This window comes from Amblyraja radiata, chromosome 5 (assembly GCF_010909765.2).
Source record: "Amblyraja radiata isolate CabotCenter1 chromosome 5, sAmbRad1.1.pri, whole genome shotgun sequence".
Lineage (NCBI taxonomy): Eukaryota > Metazoa > Chordata > Chondrichthyes > Rajiformes > Rajidae > Amblyraja > Amblyraja radiata.
In genome coordinates, this window is record NC_045960.1 from 112573798 (window position 1) to 112594175 (window position 20378).

The 20378-nt window shown below is 49.2% G+C and overlaps 1 protein-coding gene across 1 annotated transcript in view; it reads right to left on the bottom strand.

The window, feature by feature from the left end:
• fyn (FYN proto-oncogene, Src family tyrosine kinase) overlaps window positions 1-20378 on the bottom strand; it is a 184458-nt gene that overhangs the window by 121219 nt on the left and 42861 nt on the right. Inside the window, exon 2 of the mRNA XM_033022100.1 lies at window positions 5654-5712. The gene's annotated coding sequence lies outside the window, so the exon portion shown is untranslated. The remainder of the gene's footprint in view (window positions 1-5653; window positions 5713-20378) is intronic.

A 20378-nucleotide genomic window follows, 5' to 3' on the forward strand; every position in this document is an offset into this window, starting at 1 on the left:
TTCACCCAAAAAGTTGTGAATCTGTGGAATTCTCTGCCTCAGAGGGCGGTGGAGGCAGGTTCTCTAGATGCATTCAAGAGAGAGCTAGATAGGGCTCTTAAAGATAGCGGAGTCAGGGGATATGGGGAGAAGGCAGGAACGGGGTACTGATTGGGGATGATCAGCCATGATCACATTGAATGGCGGTGCTGGCTCGAAGGGCCGAATGGCCTCCTCCTGCACCTATTGTCTGTTGTCATGCTGCAGTAAGAATGTCATTGTTCTATCTGGGACACACGGCAATAAACCACTGTTGCCGCTTAATCTCAATGCAGTTGACATTTGCAGGAAACTTAAATTGGTACAGGAAGTGGAATTGTATAAAACCTCCACAAACACCTTAATTATTTATAGCGCGGATTCCAGAGTTGGCTTTTGGAAAGAGAAGTATTTCTCTACCCGACCGCGACTTAGTGTTATTTTTAAATCACCGCGGGGAGGGGAAGCTGTACACGGGGCTGCTGATTTGCATTTGAATGAGATTTATAAAGAGTGGAGTGGAAATATTCATAAGCGTTATATAAGCTATCCTGAGCGTCATGGAACTGCAGGCAGGTTAGAAATTCCAGAGAGGGTACCAGGAGATGGGCGTAGGTGGTAGACAAAAATGCTGGAGTAACTCAGCAGGACAGGCAGCATCTACGGAGCGAAGGAAATAGGTGACGTTTCGGGTCGGGTCGAGACCCTTCTTCAGACTGAGAGTCGGGGGGCACAGGGATAGGAGAGATATAGGCGGTGATGTGGAGAGATGGAGAACTAATGAATGAAAGATACGCAGAAAAAAACATCATCTTCTTGCGTTTGGCGTGCACAGCCTAAAGTTGTTGGGCAACTTGTTCTATTTGATCTTATTTGATTGTGCACGCCGGGTTGATTGCATTCGTCGAAACCACGTGAAGGTTGCAATCTCCCACCCCCCCCCAAAAAAAAAAAGCATAGATGATAAAGTCCATTGTTAGCTGTGGGCTAGGTGAAAATGAGTTGCAGACAATGAAACTCTCCGGGGCCACGTTGAAAGTAGCACAACAACTACTTGTTGGGGAGGAAGAGAGAGAGAGAGAGAGAGAGAGAGAGAGAGAGAGAGAGAGAGAGAGAGAGAGAAGGGATGAGATGGCCAGGGATGTTGTGGTCACTGCGAGAAGATGCAAACGCCACCAGACTCAGGAACCGCTTCTTCCCCTCTGTTATCAGGTTTCTGAACGGCCCTTCCATAAGCTAGGGTACTGTCCGATTCACCTCTACCCCATTGCGGACATTGGACTTTGTTGAGTGCTATATTCTGCACTCTGTATCTTCCCCTTTGCTCCACCTGTTGTACTGGAGTTTGACAAAAGTGCTGGAGAAACTCAGCGGGTGCAGCAGCATCTATGGAGCGAAGGAAACAGGCAACGTTTCGGGCCGAAACCCTCGACTTGATTGTATTTATTGATGGTGTTATCTGATCTGATTGGATAGCATGCAAAAAGTTTTTCACTGGACAATAGACAATATGAGGAGAATAGGCAGAGAATTCCACAGACTCACAACTCTCTGTGTGAAAAAGTGTTTCCTCGTCTCCGTTCTAAATGGCTTACTCCTTATTCCAAATGGCCTAATTCTATTCCTATTCCTTGTGACCTTAAGTGTGAAAACGCACACCTCCAGATTCTGGGACAGTTTCTTCCCGGCTGTTATCAGGCAACTGAACCATCCTACCACAACCAGAGAGCGGTCCTGGGCTACTATCTACCTCATTGGAGACCCTTGGACTATCCTCGATCGGACTTTATCTTACTCCAAAACGTTATTCCCCTATCATGTATCTGTACACTGTGGACGGCTCGATTGTAATCATGTATTGTCTTTCCGCTGACTGGTTAGCACGCAACAAAAGCTTCTCACTGTACCTCGGTACACGGGACAATGAACTAAACTGAAGTGATGGAGCTGCTTGGTTGTGAGGAGGGGCGATGTTCTCTGTGCTGCAGTCTGACAAGGATCCAGCACTAATGTTGTCCTTAAATTATTTTTCATTGCTTAGCAACCATGAGAAGCTGTGCATGTCTTGAAACCTCCAGGGAGGCTTGCATCATGATGCACAAGCTGAATAACAAACACAGCAGTGTTTGTGAGCTGTGCAAGTCTCAGGCACCCAGGGACAGGTTAACCCCCTGTGCGCTGGACAGGATCATTCTTCACGCTAGCGCAGCGGTGGAGTTTCCGCCTCACGGCGCCGGAGACCCGGATTCCATCGCGACTACAGGTGCTGTCTGTACGGAGTTTGTACCTTCTCCCCGTGACCCGCGTGGGTTTACTCCGAGATCTTCGTTTTCCTCCCACACTCCACACACGTACTGGTTTTGGCTTCAGTAAACTTGTAAATTGTCCCTGGTGTGTGTAGGATAGTGTTAAGGCCCTGTCCCACTGTACGAGTTCATTCCAAGAGCTCTCCCAAGTTTAAAAAAAAAAAAATCAAACTCGTGGTAAGCACGTAGAAAGTACGTAGCGGGTACGTCGGAGCTCGGGGACGTCTCTTAGCGGCTCGTAACGCTAACGGCAGGTACTCGGGAAATGCGGTAAGCTCGGGAAGACTCGTGAAGATTTTTCAACATGTTGAAAAATGTCTACGAGAGCCCCGAGTACCGACGAGCGGCCATTACCGTAAATCTCCGAGTTCGAATCTGGGGAAATGCAGGAGAACTCTTGAATTACCTCGTACAGTGGGACAGCCCCTTTCGTGTGTGGGGGTCGCTGGTCGGCGCAGACTCAGTGGGCCGAAGGGCCTGTTTCTGCGCTGTATCAGTAGACTAGAAGCTGACAACCTTTTTTTTTCCCAGTTACAGTTGAGTTTATTGTCACGTGTACCGAGGTACAGTGAAAAGCTTCTGTGGCGCGCTAACCAGTCAGCGGAAAGACATGATCACAATTGAGCCATTCACAGTGCGCAGATACATGATAATTACTATTGAGCCGCCCACAGTGGAGATTTACGTGGGTGGTGGATTGTGATGCGAGATTGTCGAACTGCTCGATCAGTAAACCGTCACCTGGGCTGGCCGCCATCTTGGAAGCACGGAAGTCTCTGTCTCACTGAACTGAAAATGAATCCTCATTCATCTAATTTAGTTTAGTTTAGAGATACAGCATGAAAACAGGCCCTTCGGCCCAACGGGTCCATGCCGACCAGCGATCCCCGCACACTCAAGGGCCTGTCCCACTACCATTTTTTCGGCGGCTGCCAGCATCAATGACCGACGTATCAGGTCACCGAAACATTTGCGCGTGATGACGTGTTGCCACGCGGTGTTTTTTCGAGAGTCGAAACGTTTTATTTGTCGCTGCTGGATTTTGAAATGTTCTAAATCTTTTGGCGACACTGATATGACGCCAGCAATCGCTGGAAAAAATTGCCAGGTGGGACAGGCTCGTAATGCTATCCTACACACACTAGGGACAATTTACAATTTTTACCAAAGTCATTTAACCTACAAACCTCTGGAGCGTGGGGGGGGGGGGAGACGGGGACAGGAGCGCCCAGAGAAAGAGAGTGGTGAGTCTGTGGAATTCGCTGTTGGGGGGGGAGTCCAGAACCAGGGGCCACAAGTTTAAGAATAAGGAGTAAGCCATTTAGAACGGAGACGAGGAAACACTTTTTCTCACAGAGAGTGGTGAGTCTGTGGAATTCTCTGCCTCAGAGGGCGGCGGAGGCAGGTTCTCTGGATACTTTCAAGAGAGAGCTAGATAGGGCTCTTAAAAATAGCAGAGTCAGGGATATGGGGAGAAGGCAGGAACGGGGTACTGATTGGAGATGATCAGCCATGATCATATTGAATGGCGGTGCTGGTTTGAAGGGCCGAATGGCCTACTCCTGCACCTATTGTTTCTGTGCCATGTGGATGGGTTTTCTGTGACACTCAGGCAGCAGTGTAGGCCGGGCCTGCTCTGGAGTGTCGGGCTGGGTCAGTCTGTCGTCCAGCTGTTTGCTCCTGACTTTGCCAAGGCTTTGGGCTGGCCCGCTGAGCTGCTGTGTGGGGCTGAGGTCATCGTGTGTCTGACTGATTTACACCAGAGCCACCATCTGGGAAACAGCTCATTCAGCAGCCTAGTTCAGAGCGTGATCGAGTGATACAGTGTGGAAACAGGCCCTGCGGCCCGACTTGTCAATAGGCGCAGGAGTAGGCCGTTCAGCCCTTCGAACCAGCACCGCCATTTAATGTGATCATGGCTGATCATCCCCAATCCGTACCCCGTTCCTGCCTTCTCCCCATATCCCCTGACTCCACTATTTCTAAGAGCCCTATCTAGCTCTCTCTTGAAAGCATCCAGAGAACCGGCCTCCACCGCCCTCTGAGGCTGAGAATTCCACACACTCACAACTCTCTGTGAGAAAAAGATGGGATGATCGCTGGTCGGCACGGGCTCGCTGGTTCGTAGGGCCTGTCTCTGGGCTAAAGTAAATAACACCATGAAAAATATATTTGGATCACCTAATCCACCTGGTCTCCAAGGAATAGAGTCCCAACCTACTCAAACCTCTCCCTATAGCTCAGACCCTCGAGTCCTGGCAACATTTTGGTCTCCTAATTTGAGGAAGGACATTATTAGCTATAAGGTCGGCCAAATTTGCACGTGTTCTCTGGAGTGCTGGAGGCTGAGGGAAGAGCTGAGAGCAGTATATTGAGGGAGTGCAGCGTAGGTTCACCAGGTTAATTCCCGGGATGGCGGGACTGTCATATGCTGAGAGAATGGAGCGGCTGGGCTTGTACACTCTGGAGTTGATAAGGATGAGAGGATATCTTATTGAAACACCTTTTCACACAGAGAATGGTGAGTCTGTGGAATTCTTTGCCTCAGAGGGCGGTGGAGGCTGGTTCTCTGGATACTTTCAAGAGGGAGCTAGATAGGGCTCTTAAAGATAGCGGAGTCAGGGGATATGGGGAGAAGGCAGGAACGGGGTACTGATTGGGATGATCAGCCATGATCACATTGAATGACAGTGCTGGCTCGAAGGGCCGAATGGCCTACTCCCGCACCTATTGTCTATTGGTGAGGGGGGAAAGGACGGAGGGGGAAAGGGGTTAATTACCTGAAATGGGGGTATTCAATGTCCAGAGAGCTTAGTCCTGCTTCTAGATCAGACTCGTGCAGTTGTGATTTAGAGATACAGTGCAGAAACAGGCCCTTCGGCCCACCGAGTCCGTGCCGACCAGCGATCCCCCACACACTGACACTATCCTACACCCACTAGGGACAATTTACTATTTTACCAGAGCTAATTAACCTACAAACCTGCACGTCCTTGGAGTGTGGGAGGAAACCGGAGCACCCGCAGAAAACCCACACTGGTCACGGGGAGAACCTGCAAACTCCGTACAGACAGCACCGTAGTCGGGATGGAAGCCGGGTCTCTGGCGCTGTGAGGCAGCAGCACTACCCGCTGCGCCGCCGTGTAGATGTACGCATGGATATCCACTGTGGACACACACATCTCAACGTCGGGCAAAACACAGCCACAAGCCACATTGGGGCACAGCGACAGGCAATAGCCCATTCGGCCCTTCGAGCCATCATGGCTGATCAACGTAACTACACAGTTGCTCCTCTGTATTCAGGGGCAAGGTGTAGACGGACTTACCAAGTGTTGCCCAGCATCGACAGTCTTACATTGCTTCATGCACGGGGTTGGTGGAAGACCTGTCATAGAGAAGGGGGGGGGGAGAGAGGGAGAGAGAACACATTGTAAGGGTCCCAGAGTAACATAGTAACCACATAGTAACCCAGTTGGAGCAACTGATTGTCCTCCAGTTCCCTTGGATAGGCAGGGAACGGAGGGAGATGGATCAGAGGACGCCCCATCTACACGAGTCCCATCTGCCTTCATTGAGAACTGAGAAAACAACATCTATCGATCACTGCTTTCAGTCTGAAGAAGGGTCTCACTGCTCTGGTTGTGGTAGGATGGTTCAGTTGCCTGATAACAGCTGGGGAAGAAACTGGCCCTGAATCTGGAGGTGTGCGTTTTCACACTTCTGTACCACACCTGGAGTATTGTGTGCAGTTTTGGTCCCCTAATTTGAGGAAGGACATTCTTGCTATTGAGGGAGTGCAGCGTAGGTTTACAAGGTTAATTCCCGGGATGGCGGGACTGTCATATGCTGAGAGAATGGAGCAGCTGGGCTTGTACACTCTGGAGTTTAGAAGGATGAGAAGGTATCATAGAAACATATAAGATCGTTAAGGACTTGGACACGCTAGAGGCAGGAAACATGTTCCCGATGTTGGGGGAGTCCAGAACCAGGGGCCACAGTTTAAGAATAAGGGGTAAGCCATTTAGAACGGAGACGAGGAAACACTTTTTCACACAGAGAGTTGTGAGTCTGTGGAATTCTCTGCCTCAGAGGGCGGTGGAGGCCGGTTCTCTGGATACTTTCAAGAGAGAGCTAGATGGGGCTCTTAAAGATAGCGGAGTCAGGGGATATGGGGAGAAGGCAGGAACGGGGTACTGATTGGGGATGATCAGCCATGATCACATTGAATGGCGGTGCTGGCTCGAAGGGCCGAGTGGCCTACTCCTGCACCTATTGTCTATTAATCGGACATTACTGGACCTGATCTTGCATGAAATGTTATTCCATATCATGTGTAGGAAGAAACTGCAGATGCTGCAGTTTGAAGAAGGGGCTCGACCCGAAACGTCACCCATTCCTTCTCTCCAGATATGCTGCCTGTCCCGCTGAGTTACTCCAGCATTTTGTGTCTCCCTTCCCTTACCATGTATCTGTACACTGTGGACGGCTCGATTATAATCATGTACTGTCCTTCTGCTGACTGGTTAGCACGCAACAAAAGCTTTTCACTGTACCTCGGTACACGGGACAATAAACTGAACAGTGAACAATGGATAAGATGGTCTAGCTTGCTCCCATCGCTGGTTATAGACAATAGACAATAGGTGCAGGAGTAGGCCATTCGGCCCTTCGAGCCAGCACCGCCATTCAATGTGATCATGGCTGATCATCCCCAATATACTTTGTTAATGGCACTTCTTGCAAAAACATTCCAGGCAAACTCCTCAGCCCACAAGGCCAGTCACCAGATTCCAGTCACAATACGATGATGGTTTCAGTTTAGTTTTGAGATACAGTGCAGAAACAGGCCCTTCGGCCCACCGAATCCACGCCAGCCAGCGATCCCCGCACACTAACTCAGGGACAATTTACAATTCCCACCAAGCCAATTAACCTACAAACCAGCACGTCTTTGGATTGTGGGAGGAAACCGTAGATCTCGGAGAAAACCCACGCAGGTCACGGGGAGAAGGTACAAACTCCGCACAATACATCATTGGAAAAGTGAGGCTTGCAAACACTCCCAAACTCCTGAGCCTACGCCACTGGTTTGCAAATACACTACAGGTGGCTGAAACCCTGGGTAGACAAAAGTGCTGGAGAAACTAGCGGGTGCAGCATTATCTATGGAGCATAGGAGATAGGCCCTGGGCATAGAAACATAGAAAATAGGTGCAGGAGGAGGCCATTCAGCCCTTCGAGCCTGCACTGCCATTCATTGTGATCATGGCTGATCATCCCCTATCAATAACCCGTGCCTGCCTTCTCCCCATATCCCTTGACTCCACTAGCCCCTAGAGCTCTATCTAACTCTCTCTTAAATCCATCCAGTGACTTGGCCTCCACTGCCCTCTGTGGCAGGGAATTCCACAAATTCACAACTCTCTGGGTGAAATTTTTTTTTTTCTCACCTCAGTCTTAAATGACCTCCCCTTTATTCTAAGACTGTGGCCCCTGGTTCTGGACTCGCCCAACATTGGGAACATTTTTCCGGCATCTAGCTTGTCCAGTCCTGTTATAATTTTATATGTCTCTATAAGATCCCCCTCATCCTTCTAAACTCCAGTGAATACAAGCCTAGTCTTTTCAATCTTTCCTCATATGACAGTCCCGCCATCCCAGGGATCAATCTGGTGAACCTACGCTGCACTGCCTCAATCACAAGGCATGTTGGTGTCTGATAAGTTTGACTGAATGGTGCATCACCAGAGCAGCACGGTGGTGCAGCGGGCAGAGTTGCTGCCTCACAGCGCCAGAGACCCGGGTTCCATCCTGACTACGGGCGCTGTCTGTACGGAGTTTGTACCTTCTCCCCGTGACCTGCGTGGGTTTTCTCCGGGTGCTCCGGTTTCCTCCGACTCTCCAAAGACGTACAGGTTTGTAGGTTAATTTGCTTTGAAAAATTGTAAATTGTCCCCTAGTGTATATAGGATGGTGTTGGGGTGCGGGGATCGCTGGTCGGCACGGGCTCGGTGGGCCGAAGGGCCTGTTTCCTGTACTGTTCCGTGTTAAAACATGCAGTGGTACAACTACACAATTAAACGTTATCAATGAGTCTATCATTAGGCCCCGGGGGAAAAGCAAAGCAGTGTGTCAGGGGTTTAGGAGACATTGATCCGCTGTTTGACTCGAAGGGTAGTAAATCTTTGTAAGGCCCTGCCTCAGAGGGCTATGAATGTTTCGCAGTTACCATATTCAAAGCAGAGATCAATAGATTCTAAACACCTCCCGATTCTCACCCCTGGCCACTCCCTCTTCTCCCCTCTCCCATCAGGCAAAATAGACTACAGGTGCAGGAGTAGGCCATTCGGCCCTTCGAGCCAGCACCGCCATTCAATGTGATCATGGCTGATCATCCCCAATCAGTACCCCGTTCCTGCCTTCTCCCCATATCCCCTGACTCCGCTATCTTTAAGAGCCCTATCTAGCTCTCTCTTGAAAGTATCCAGAGAACCGGCCTCCACCGCCCTCTGAGGCAGAGAATTCCACAGACTCACAACTCTCTGTGTGAAAAAGTGTTTCCTCATCTCCGTTCTAAATGACTTACCCCTTATTCTTAAACTCTGGCCCCTGGTTCTGGACTCCCCCAACATCGGGAACATGTTTCCTGCCTCTAGCGTGTCCAAACCCTTAATAATCTTATATGTTTCAATAAGATTCCCTCTCATCCTTCTAAACTCCAGAGTGTACAAGCCCAGCCGCTCCATTCTCTCAGCATATGACAGTCCCGCCATCCCGGGAATTAACCTTGTAAACCTACGCTGCACTCCCTCAATAGCAAGAATGTCCTTCCTCAAATTAGGGGACCAAAACTGCACACAATACTCCAGGTGTGGTACAGAAGTGTGAAAACGTACACCTCCAGATTCAGGGCCAGTTTCTTCCCCAGCTGTTATCAGGCAACTGAACCATCCTACCACAACCTGAGCAGTGAGACCCTTCTTCAGACTGAAAGCAGTGATTGATAGATGTTGTTTTCTCAGTTTCTAAACACCTCCTGATTCTCACCCCGACCCAGAAACGTCGCCTATTCCTTCGCTCCATAGATGCTGCCTCACCCGCTGAGTTTCTCCAGCGTTTTTGTCTACGTGCCATCAAGTGTAGATGTGGGCTCCCCGATCGCTGCGATCATTTTCTTTGTATCTTCCCGAGGACGGCTATTGCTTTGACCTTTTAACACTCTGCGATAAAGAGTTTTGTGCATCACTCTGGAGCAGCAAGCAGCCATATTACTCATCCCCTGCCTGAAATAAACCACCCAGACAAGAGTTCAAAACCCACGCGCTGTTAATTAAACAATCTGAAGTGGGATTTTTTGTAGTTAAAACGAGACACTTGGATTTGTGATGTTTAAGAAAGAACTGCAGATGCTGGAAAAATCGAAGGTAGACAAAAATGCTGGAGAAACTCAGCGGTTGAGGCAGCATCTATGGAGCGAAGGAATAGGCGACGTTTCAGGTCAAGACCCTTCTTCGGACCAAAGATCCTATAAGTGGTAAGCCATTTAGAACGGAGACGAGGAAACTGTTTTTCTCACAGAGAGTTGTGAGTCTGTGGAATTCTCTGCCTCAGAGGGCGGTGGAGGCCGGTTTTCTGGATACTTTCAAGAGAGAGTTAGATAGGGCTCTTAAAGATAGCGGAGTCAGGGGATATGGGGAGAAGGCAGGAACGGGGTACTGATTGGGGATGATCAGCCATGATCACATTGAATGGCGGTGTTGGGTCGAAGGGCCGAATGGCCTACTCCTGCACCTATTGTCTATTGTCTATCTCTAAACTAAACCCCACGCGGTCATCGAGTCTGTGATACAGAGCGGAAACAGGCCCTTCGGCCCACAATGTCTGGAGTCAAACATGATGCCAAGACCAACTCTTGTCTCCAGCACTCTGTGAAACGTCACCTATCCATGTTCTCCACAGATGCTGCCTGACCCGCTGAGTTACTCCAGCACTCTGTGAAACGTCACCTATCCATGTTCTCCACAGATGCTGCCTGACCCGCTGAGTTACTCCAGCACTCTGTGTCCAGGTTCAATCCTAAACTCTGGGTGGGTGGTGCGACTCACATCGCAGCGGCCTCTGCAGTCCGTCTGTGGTTTTTTAATTTTTTGACTCGTTTGTATGTAGTTTTTTTGTTTTTTTTAACTGGGTATGTGTGTGTGTGGGGGCGGGGGAAACTTTTAAAATCTTTCCCCTGTATGGAGAACCCGACCTTTTCTCTGTCGGGTCTCCGTTGTCGTTGGGGCCTAGCACCGTGGAGCGGCCTCCAACCGGAACGACCTGGGGCTCCAGTCGCGGAGACTTACCCACCATCGTGGTGCTGGCCGAGTTCGGAGCGGTGGTGGCACGCTGCTGCGACCTGACCCAGGAGATCCGGGGGCTCCAGCCGCCAGCCCGGTGGATGGTGACACCGGGAGCCCGCGGGTCCCTGCTGGGAGACCGCTTTTCAGGGCTTCCGCAATGGCGACTTCTCCCGCCCGAGTTGCGGGGTTGAGGATGACCTGGAGCGGGGCCTTACATCGCCCGGCGCGGCTTTAAATGGCCGCGGGACTTGTTAGCGCCCGCCGGGGGCTCCAACACCAAGACCCGGAGCGCGGCCTTGCATCACCCGGCGCGGCTTTATAATTGCCACGGGACTTATTTACCATCGCCCGCCGGGGGCTTTGACTGACATCGGGAGGAGAACGAGGAGTGCAGGGGAGAGACAAGACTTTGCCTTCCATCACAGTGAGGAGGAGATTCACTGTGATGGATGTTTGTGTAAATTGTGTTGTGTCTTGGTTCTTCTTCTTGTGTGTATGACTGCAGAAACAACATTTCGTTTGAAACTCTGGGTTTAAATGACACCAACTAAATGGTATTGTATTGTATTGTCTATCTACACTCACGTACTTTGCTCGATATAATTCCACACAAAACCCTTGGTACAGGAACCATGGGCCCATTGGACGGGCATGGATTCCAGCTCTCATTGGGCTTGCTTTGGCCAAGGATCCAGGCATACCGGATGAGAGGGAATGTCGGCAAATCCATGGCACGCTGCCCCAACCACAAACTGCTCTGTCAACTACACTGCTCTTCACAGAGGAGGAGACACAGATGTATTGGTCTATTAACGTGGCCTATACCATGATACTGTCAAGAGCTTTGCCTGCGTACTATCTGGTTAAACACTACACATGAGAACAAGCGACCCGTGCAGCGGTACAACAGGAGAACTACCAGTGCGGCACTGTCGATTAGTGCGGGTAGTCAGGGGTTACGGGGAGAAGGCAGGAGAATGGGGTTGAGAGGGAGAGATAGATCAGCCGTGGTTAAATGGCCGAGTAGACTTGATAGACAACAGGTGCAGGAGTAGGCCATTCGGCCCTTCGAGCCAGCACCGCCATTCAATGTGATCATGGCTGATCATCCCCAATCAGTACCCCGTTCCTGCCTTCTCCCCATATCCCCTGACTCCGCTATCTTTAAGAGCCCTATCTAGCTCTCTCTTGAACGCATCCAGTGAACCGGCCTCCAGCAAGAATTCCACACTCACAACTCTGTGTGAAAAAGTGTTTCCTCGTCTCCGTTCTAAATGGCTTACCCCTTATTCTTAAACTGTTTGTGGCCCCTGGTTCTGGACTCCCCCAACATGGGGAACATGTTTCCTGCCTCTAGCGTGTCCAAACCCTTAATAATCTTATATGTTTCAATGGGAATCCCTCTCATCCTTCTAAACTCCAGAGTGTACAAGCCCAGCCGCTCCATTCTCTCAGCATATGACTGGATGGGCCGAATGGCCTAATTCTGCTCCTATCGCTTATGAAACAATAACAGCATTTAGTTTAGTTTAGAAATACAGCATGGAAACAGTCCCTTCGTTCCACCGAGTCTGGCTCGGTGTCTCGAAAGGCCAAATGGCCTGCTCCTGCTCCTATTGTCTATTGAGTCCACACCGACCACACGTAGACTAGCTCTACCTAAAAAACTCGGGACAATTTACAGAAGTCAGATGCATACCTGCACATCTTTGGAGCGTGGGAGGAAACCGGAGCACCCGGAGAAAACCTAGGTAGGCCTCGAGGAGAAGGTACAAAACTCCACACAGACAGGACCCGAGGTCAGGATCAGACCCGGTTTTATAACTCGATTGTTGCTTAAAGGGGCAGGTCGCTCGGCAGGTTCGGAAGGGCACGTTACTGCGCTATACGACTCTGACGCAGTTTCAAGGTTGGAGGGGAGCGGGTGCCAGCAAAACCAAAAATAGATGCACGGAGGCCAGGCAGCAGGAAGGAAGTGGGCAGAAGCAAGGAAAAATATCTCCCACCGCACTCGGTCGATACGACACTGTAGCGACAATTTGTAAAAGCAGAGGATTAATGTTAACCTCACAACTCACTGCTGATGGAGGGAGAGGAACCAGAAACCTTAACAAAACCATCTCTTTTCCAGCTTCCCCCCTCCTGACCCGACCCAGACCAATGTGTGTCCATTCCTTCCACAGAGGCTGCCCGACCTGAGGAAGAGTCACAGCCCATTCCTTCCCTCCACAGATGCTGCCTGTCCCGCCCAGTTACTCCAGCTTTTTGTGTTCCCAGAACACTGATGCAATTATAAAGAAAGCTCATCAGCGCCTCTACTTCCTGAGAAGATTACGGAGAGTCGGTTTGTCAAGGAGGACTCTCTCAAACTTCTACAGGTGCACAGTAGAGAGCATGCTGACCGGTTGCATCGTGGCTTGGTTCGGCAACTTGAGCGCCCTGGAGCGAAAAAGACTACAAAAAGTAGTAAACACTGCCCAGTCCATCATCGGCTCTGACCTTCCTTCCATCGAGGGGATCTATCGCAGTCGCTGCCTCAAAAAAGGCTGGCAGCATCATCAAGAACCCACACCATCCTGGCCACACACTCATCTCCCCGCTACCTTCAGGTAGAAGGTACAGGAGCCTGAAGACTGCAACAACCAGGTTCAGGAATAGCTACTTCCCCACAGCCATCAGGCTATTAAACTCAACTCAAACAAAACTTGTAAGCTGTCCAAACAGATCAGGCAATACTATGCATAAATACAAACAAGTCTAACTCAGGTACAATCGATAGAGCAAAGGGGAAGATAGAGGAATAGCCTATTGATGTGTGTATAGATATACGAACACACTGATCTGATCTGTATTCATGTCTACAATATTCTGTTGTGCTGCAGCAAAGCAAGAATTGCATTGTCCTATCAGGGACACATGACAATAAACTCTCTTGAAAGATACAGAGTGCAGAATACTGGGCTTGTACACTCTGGAGTTTAGAAGGATGAGAGGATATCTTATTGAAACATCTAAGATTGTTAAGGGTTTGGACACGCTAGAGGCAGGAAACATGTTCCCGACGTTGGGGGAGTCCAGAACCAGGGGCCACACACAGTTTAACGATAAGGAGTAGGAAATTTAGAACGGAGACGAGGAAACACTTTTTCTCACAGAGAGTTGTGAGTCTGTGGAATTCTCTGCCTCAGAGGGCGGTGGAGGCCGGTTCTCTGGGTGCTTTCAAGAGAGAGCTAGATAGGGCTCTTAAAGATAGCGGAGTCAGGGGATATGGGGAGAAGGCAGGAACATGGTACTGATTGGGGATGATCAGCCATGATCACATTGAATGGCGGTGCTGGCTCGAAGGGCTGAATGGCCTACTCCTGCACCTATTGTCTATAACAGGGATGGGGAACCTTTTCATGTTGGAATGCTGCATTAAGTTAGCTGTAGTCTAATTAGGCCGCATCCAAGAAACTTCGATTAGATATTGGATTATTTTGTTGAATCTTCTTTTACTCTTTGGTATTTTAAATACGTTCATGTTAAGATTAAAATAAAAATAATAAAAGATGAACAAAAACATATTAATAATAATAAAAAGATTTGTTCTACAAAATTTGGATTCATTCAAAAGGCCGCACTTAATGGCCTAGTAGGCTGCATGAGGCCTTAAGGCCGCAGGTTCCCCACCCCTGGTCCATAATATAGTTCTCAGCATTGTAGCGCATCAGTTCCAGAGACAAAGTCCTTTGGCCCACAATGCCTTCTAGTCCTTGACATTACTACCCTGGGAGAAAGGTTCTGACAGAGAAGGTTCACCAGACTGATTCCTGGGATGTCAGGACTTTCATATGAAGAAAGACTGGATAGACTCGGCTTGTACTCGCTGGAATTTAGAAGATTGAGGGGGGATCTTATAGAAACTTACAAAATTCTTAAGGGGTTGGACAGGCTAGATGCAGGAAGATTGTTCCCGATGTTGGGGAAGTCCAGAACAAGGGGTCACAGTTTAAGGATAAGGGGGAAGTCTTTTTGGACCGAGATGAGAAAAAAAATTTCACACAGAGATTGGTGAATCTCTGGAATTCTCTGCCACAGAAAGTAGTTGAGGCCAGTTCATTGGCTATATTTAAGAGGGAGTTAGATGTGGCCCTTGTGGCTAAAGGGATCAGGGGGTATGGAGAGAAGGCAGGTACGGGATACTGAGTTGGATGATCAGACATGATCATATTGAATGGCGGTGCAGGCTCAAAGGGCCGAATGGCCTACTCCTGCACCTGTTGTCTATGTTTCTATGACTGTCTACCACATCTATGAATCTCAGAACGTTATATACTGCTCTCAGCTCTCCCCTCAGCCTCCAGAGAACACGTGTAAATTTGGCCGACCTTATAGCTAATACCCAGTAAACCAGTCAGTAAATCTTCAGAACTCCACACCCTTCCTGTCATGGGTCGACCAGAACTATTCTGCAACTGCAGCCTAACCAGAGTGTTATAACGTTGCGACACGACATCCTGCCTCGTATACGCAACACCCCCAGACGCATTCTTTACCACCATCTACTCGTGTTGTCACTTTCAGGGGCCTGAATCGTGTGCAGGTTTGGTCTCCAAATTCAAGGAAGGACATTCTTGCTATTGAGGGAGTGCAGCGTAGGTTCACAAGGTTAATTCCCGGGATGGCGGGACTGTCAAGATGCTGAGAGAATGGAGCGGCTGGGCTTGTACACTCTGGAGTTTAGAAGGATGAGAGGATATCTTATTGAAACATATAAGATTATTAAGGGCTTGGACACGCTAGAGGCAGGAAACATGTTCCCGATGTTGGGGGAGTCCAGAACCAGGGGCCACAGTTTAAGAATAAGGGGTAGGTCATTTAGAACAGAGATGAGGAAACACTTTTTCTCACAGAGAGTTGTGAGTCTGGGATTCTCTGCCTCAGAGGCCGGTGGAGGCAGGTTCCCTGGATAGAAACATAGAAACATAGAAAATAGGTGCAGGAGTAGGCCATTCGGCCCTTCGAGCCTGCACCGCCATTCGATATGATCATGGCTGATCATCCAACTCAGTATCCTACACATACGTACACAGTCACGTACACATACGAGATGTGCAGTGAAATGAAAGTGGCAATGCTCGCGGACTTTGTGCAAAACACGATCAGATGAAACTCCACCTGCCATTGCTCCCCTGCTATTTCTCCCCCCTCCCCCATTTCAGTAGCTGATCAAAAACCCACTGTAAATGATGACAGCTAACCAAACCTCACAAACATCACACAAAAACACACGATCATGAACCCCATTCCTGCTATTCCCCCCATTAGCTAAAAAACCCACTGTAAATGATGACAGCCTTCCTACCTAACCATAACTCCGTTCGTGTTGGTATTGCCCACAAACCAACACACTGTAGCGGCACGGTGGAGCAGCGGTAGAGTTGCTGCCTCACGGCGCCAGGGACCCGGGTTCCATCCTGACCACGTGCGCCGTCTGTAGGGAGTTTGTACCTTCTCCCCGTGACCTGCCTGCATTTTTGTCCGAGAAGTTTGGCTTCCTCCCGCACTCCAAAGACGTACGGGTTTGTTGGTTAATTGGCTTGGTTATAAGTGTAAACTAGACTAAGTGGGACCCGTTGGGTCCCAGCATCACACGGGAGGGCTGGTCCCCCAACGCAATATTCCACCTCTCCACCAATTCCAATATTGGTTGCCAGTGGGGGGAGGGGGCTTTCTGGAGCGCTAGTATGGGTGTTGTGGGCTGAAGGGACTGGTTTCCAGAGGACATTATGGACATTATGGCCCGAATGGATTCTTGGGCTGGCGGCTCAGTCACTGTTGCGCTGGCAGCTCATTCACTCACGGCTGGTGGTCTCACAGTTGACTCACGGCTAATCATTGAAATTCCATTTCAAGCAGGGTGCAAGGACATCAAATTCAAGTGCAGTTTCATACCACTTCTAGCAGGTTGCAAGGCCACTAAAGACAGCGAGTCGTGACCTCTCCCTCCCCCATCTTGCAGAGACTGAGCCACGCCCACACGTCCGGGTTTCATAGTCCCTCCCCCTCCCACCAGAAGGGGGCCCGTGGCCGTTCATGGCGTGATGTGACAGGAGAGTAATCCTCAACATTTTCTAAACACTAATACTAACCTCTTTATTTTTCATCGATGGGAAAAATCCTCGGCACCTGATGACGGAGGGGACTCTGGAGTAAGATGGCCAATATCAGAGTCGGTCCCCCCCAGACGTACGGGGTAAGCGTTTTTTTCTAAAATCAATATAAAACGCAAACAGGAAGTGGTCAAGATTAGACTTTTAATTATATAGAAGACAAGGCAGCTCTAATTAGGCAAGGCAGCTCTAATTAGGCAAGGCAGCTCTAATCAGGCAAGGCAGCTTGCTTTAGCACTTTAGGACTATCAAAACCAAAGGCAAGGCAGCTTGCTTTAGCACTTTCAAAACCAAAGGTAAGGCAGCTTTAGCACTTTCAAACGAAAACACACTTTTGCATTTTCAAACTACATTTTCAAACCACATTAAGGGCACTGACAGGTCAGTAAAACCACTCACAGTCTAGTAGACATGTGTTTAGTGTTATTCACAGCTCAGACTGAGAATTGCGACCTCTCGCTCCCCCATCTTGCAGAGAACTGGGGCACCTCCACACTTCCGGGTTTTATAGCCCCTCCGGAAGGGGCGTGGCCTTCAGGAGAGAGAACCTCAACATTTTTTAAACACTAATCACCTGATGAGCGGAGGGGGACTGAGTAAGATCGCCAAAAATCACAGCCGTACGTGGTAGCGTTTTCTTCTAAAATCAATATAAAGCGCAAACAGGAAGTGATCAAGATTAGACTTTTAATTATATAGAAGGCAAGGCAGCTATAATTTGACAAGGCAACTCTAATAAGACAAGGCAACTCTAATTAGGCAAGGCAGCTTGCTTTAGCACTTTCAAAATCTTAGGCAAGGCAGCTTGCTTTAGCACCTTCAAAACCAAAGGCAACGCAGCTTGCTTTGGCACTTTAAAACCAAAGTATGTAAGTAAGTAAGTAAGTTTATTGGCCAAGTATTCACATACAAAGAATTTGCCTTGGTGCTCCGCACACAAGTAACAACATGACATAGTGACAGTTACGAATGACTCAGAAAACATTAAACATTAATAATAATAAAACATTAATGATAAAACACCATTGATCAAGCATGTCAAACAAAATACCAGATCAAAGGGAGGCTACAGATTTGTGGCTGTTGAGTAGAGCAACTACTCGTGGATAAAAACAGTTTTTATGTCTGGCTGTGGCAGCTTTGACAGTCCGGAGTCGCCTTCCAGAGGGAAGTGATTCAAAGAGTTTGTGGCCAGGGTGAGAGGGGTCAGAGATGATCTTGCCCGCTCGCTTCCTGGCCCTTGCAGTGTACAGTTCATCAATGGAGGGAAGGTTGCAGCCAATAACCTTCTCTGCTGATCGGATGATTCGCTGCAGCCTCCAGGTGTCGTGCTTGGTGGCTGAGCCAAACCAGACCATGATGGAGAAGGTGAGAACAGACTCTACGATGGCCGTGTAGAATTGGACCATCATTGCCTGTGGCAGATTGTGCTTCCTCAGCTGCCGCAGGAAGTACATCCTCTGTTGTGCCTTTTTGACTGTGGAGTCGATGGTAGCCCCCCACTTAAGGTCCTTGGAGATGATGGTTCCCAGGAACTTAAAAGACTCCACAGATGTGACTGTGGTGTTGTTGATGGTGAGTGGGGTGAGGGGAAGGGGAGCTCTCCTAAAGTCTACAATCAATTCCACTGTCTTAAGAGCATTGAGCTCTAGGTTGTTGCGGCGGCACCAGGACGCCAGCTGTGACACTTCCTGTCTGTTGGCAGATTCCTCCCCATCCTGGATCAGTCAAATCAGGGTTGTGTCGTCCACAAACTTGAGAAGCTTGACAGAGGTGTCTGTGGAGGTGCAGTCGTTGGTGTAGAGGGAGTAGAGGAGAGGGGAGAGTACACGGCCTTGCGGTGCTCCTATGCTGAGTTTTTGTGGGTTCGAGATGTGCTTTCCCAGCCTCACATGCTGCTTCCTGTCTGTCAGGAAGTTGGTGATCCACTGACAGAGGGGTTCAGGCACAATCAACTCGAAAAGGTTGGAGTGTAGTAGCTCTGGCACAATGGTGTTGAATGCAGAGCTAAAATCAACAAACAGGATCCTCGCATAGGTCCCCTGGTGGTCTAGGCGCTGTTGGATGAAGTGCAGGCCCAGATTGACTGCATCATCCACAGATCTATTGGCCCGATATACAAACTGCAGAAGGACAAGCAGGGGGTTTGTGATATTTTTCAGCTTGGCCAGCACAAGCCTTTCGAGTGTCTTCATGACTACAAGTGTCAGTGCGACAGGCCTGTAGTCATTAAGACAAGTAATCCTTGCCTTTTTGGGTTGGGGAACAATAGTGGAGACTGAAGCAGGCAGGGACAGTACATGTTTGCAGGGACTGGTTGAAAATGTCTGTGTAGTCCAGTGTCAGCTGTTTGGCACAGAGCTTAAGAGTAGAGGGGGAAACATTGTCCGGTCCTGGAGTTTTCCGACTCTTTTGTCCTCTGAAAAGCCTCTCCACCTCCTCTATTTTTATTGTTGATGATGGATAAGTGATGTTGTGCAGCTCGGAGGGTGTGGGTGATTGGGTGTGAAGTGGTGATTGGAGGGGGGTGGGTGTAGAAGGGCCCAGACTTTGCAGGCTGAGGTCGGACTGTGAGTTGGCGTGAACTCAAGTCAAGTCAAGTTTATTCGTCACATACACATACGAGATGTGCAGTGAAATGAGAAGTGGCAATGCTCGCGGACTTTGTGCAAAAAGACAAACAAACAAACAACCGAACAAACTACAAATAGAATGTAATGTGGGAAACGGTCCAGTCTTTTCATACTGGAGTCTTTGCCTTAAGTAGGTGTGAAGTCGTGAATGGGAAGGAGAGGGTGCAGGGTCCATTCTTTGCAGACTGGGGTCTGGCTGTGTTGGTTGGGGAGGGGGGAGGGGGTACCAGGGTTACGTTTCTGATTTTCGAACCTGCAGTAAAACTCGTTCAGGTCGTTGGTCAGCTGACAATTGTCCAAAGAGCGGGGGGCTTTCCTCTTGTACCTGGTGATTTCTTGCAAGACCTTCCAAACTGAAGAAGAGTCACTAGCTGAGAACTTGCTCCTCAACTTCTCAGAGTACCTTTCCTTGGCAGCTCTGCTTCCTCTTCTCAGCTTGTACTTGGCCTTCCTGTAGAGGTCTGCATCCCCGCTCCTGTAGGCCTCCTCTTTGGACTGTCAGAGCTGTCTGAGTTCTGCAGTGAACCAGGGCTTGTTGTTGTTGTTGAAGCAGGTCCGGGTCCTAGTTGGAATGCAACTGTCCTCGCAAAAGCTGACATATGATGATCCAGTGTCTGTATGGTCATCGAGGCTTGTGGTTGCTTCCCTGAACACATTCCAATCCGTGCAGTCAAAGCAAGATTGTAGGTTCTCAATGCCCTCCCTCGCTTGTCCACCTGTTCATTGTTGTGTCCACAGGCTTAACAGCTTTTAGTTTCTGCCTGTAGGTCGGCATAAGGTGAACTAGACAATGATCAGAGAGACCAGACCCGCCCGGGGAACAGAGCGATATGCGTTCATGTTTGCTGTATAACAGTGATCGAATCTTCTCTCTTCTCTGGTGGGGCAGGTAACATGAAGTCTGTATTTTGGAAGGTCACG